This window comes from Crassostrea angulata, chromosome 8, assembly GCF_025612915.1.
Source record: "Crassostrea angulata isolate pt1a10 chromosome 8, ASM2561291v2, whole genome shotgun sequence".
Lineage (NCBI taxonomy): Eukaryota > Metazoa > Mollusca > Bivalvia > Ostreida > Ostreidae > Magallana > Magallana angulata.
In genome coordinates, this window is record NC_069118.1 from 26,879,158 (window position 1) to 26,881,565 (window position 2,408).

Below are 2,408 nucleotides of genomic sequence, written 5' to 3' on the forward strand. Positions count from 1 at the left end.
AGTATCAATTATTTGGACCAAATCCTGAACAGTTTTTATAATATCGACGATATCAACGCACTTTGAAAAAAAAAAATAAAAGCGCGTTTAACTGGTTCCAAAATTACTTGTAACACACTTTGAATTTTTTTCAAAGTGCGAAATATTTCAAAGTCCATGTAACAAACCTATAAATCTTTGAATAAACCCAATTATTTGTTTTTCAATTATTTTTTTTTATTTTTGAATAGCTAAAACTGAATGTTGTTATTAGAACAACTAATGGACCGTGGCAGTTTAGTTATTGAAAGAGAAAAACTATCACAGGCCCCTTCTACCTACATGTACATGTATATCACACGCATATACAAGCATCCATCATCTTTCATTTTCAGCCAAAGCTGTATGGTTATTGAAAGACAGAATGACGGCACAACTTCTGTGTAGAGCACTAGTTATAATGATATAAAAATTCATGCAATTATTCACACCAAAATGCTCAATCACATTGATTATTTCTACATAATATTGCAAGGCATATACAAAAACAAGATCATGCATTAGCTAAGCTTATTTCATGCTGGGATCTAGAGGGAGGTCAGGGGGGTCTGAACCCCCCCCCCCCCCCCTTGCAAAATTAAAATTTCTTTAAATTACATTATAAAATTACCAAAAATATGCCTCGGACCCCCCCCCCCCCCGACAAACTCAAATAACCGTCCGACCCCCCTGGAATTCTTTTTGGATCCGCGCATGTATTTTTGACGTAGTGATGTTGATACATTAAATAAAAATGAATATCAATGATAATGAAAGTAATTAAGACATTACATTAGACTCTGACTTTTTATTGAGTATTACTAAAACATTTAAATATTAATATGAACAAGACAATATGATCGTTTAGGAACATTAAAACAGCAAAATATGTACATTGTATAACCCAACTTTCAATGCTACTGAATTTACACGTACATGTACACGTAAAAAGTGTATTAATTCTCTCATATCTTCATTTTTGGGAGAATACATGAAAACCACACGATCAATAAAAAATGTACCAGAGTTTCATTATCATTTCTAAACCAGTATTGATTAAAGCAATATTCATGGCGTAGATTTTTTTCCGTTGACACTATTGGTCCTCAGTCGTCTATCTAGGAAGTTAACCTATGTCTGAACACTGGTGCTGCAACACAAAAATACTTGTCAAAATATAAATTCTGAGAATGTGTTTCATCTCTGTAAAGCAAGACTTTTAAATGTACTTTTTTCAGATTTTATGCAATACTAAAAGGTATCACTACTCACTCTCTCTCTCTCTCTCTCTGTATCTCGGTCTCCCTCTCTCTCTCTCTCTCTCTCTCTCTCTCTCTCTCTGTCTCTCTCTCTCTCTCTAGATCTCTCATAACTATCAATGAAAAACACATGTAGAGGCATTAAGTTAAAAATTCACATTACACTTTAAATTCACACACTATCTCCCTCTCTATCTATTTTAACTTTTCCCTATCTCTCAATTTTTTTTAATGCCTTATCTCAGTTTCATGCTGTTATCCCTTTTATACACACATCTAGTGACATTCAGGAAAAGTGTATCAATGATGAATTAACTTCATATTGATGAAAACTAAAAGCAGTTTTCTCTGTATTCTCTTTCTCTTTTTTTTTTATTTCTCCCCTCTCTCTTCATCTGTTTATTTATTTCTCTCTCTCTCTCTCTCTCTCATGCTTATTTCTTTTTAAGAAATAACATTTAATTTAAACATTTACCTTAATATGTATAATCTTAGACAATGGCTTTTCCATGTGAGACAAACACTTTTCTCAGGAAACCTCATTTAGCTTGGATATTTTTCCTGAAAGCATAAGACAACAATAAACAAAACAAAAAAACATTTTGTTTACTTTGTTTTACTCTTTATAAAAAAAGGTTATGTTTTGTTATACAAGGAAGTTTTTAGAAATGTATAATTGACCTTTATAAAAGTGTTCAAATATTGCTGCTGTTGTTATGTTCTACATGAGATCTTTCTCTCTCTCTCTTTCTCTCTCTATTTCTCTCTCTCTCTCTCTCTCTCTCTCTCTCATTTGAACACATTTCTTTTATAAGTCCTCTCACTCCCTCTCTACCTTCTGCAAAATGTCTTTGTCTCTAACTTTGTTTCAATTTCACTGACTCTCTCTCTCTCTCTCTCTCTCTCTCTCTCTCTCTCTCTCTCTCTCTCTCTCTCTCTCTAAAATTGCCATCACATTTAGTTATTTACACACATGTAGTGACATTCAGGTTAAGTATCTCAATAGAACAAAAATCTCTTGATTTAAACTAAATGTTTTAATAAGCCCTCTAACTTCCTCTCTCTCTTCCGCTTTAATTTCTTTATCTTTAACTTATTTTCTATCAACTTCTTTCTCACTCTTAAATGAAC

The 2,408-nt window shown here is 32.6% G+C and overlaps 1 long non-coding RNA gene across 2 annotated transcripts in view; it reads right to left on the reverse strand.

Annotated features, from left to right (window-relative positions):
* Positions 1-811: 811 nt before the first annotated feature.
* LOC128160073 (uncharacterized) overlaps positions 812-2,408 on the reverse strand; it is a 10,417-nt gene continuing 8,820 nt past the window's right edge. For both annotated transcript variants that reach the window (XR_008240232.1, XR_008240233.1), the window contains 2 exons: positions 1,753-1,838; positions 812-1,168 (listed from right to left, as the gene is read on the reverse strand). This is a non-coding gene — a long non-coding RNA (uncharacterized LOC128160073). The remainder of the gene's footprint in view (positions 1,169-1,752; positions 1,839-2,408) is intronic.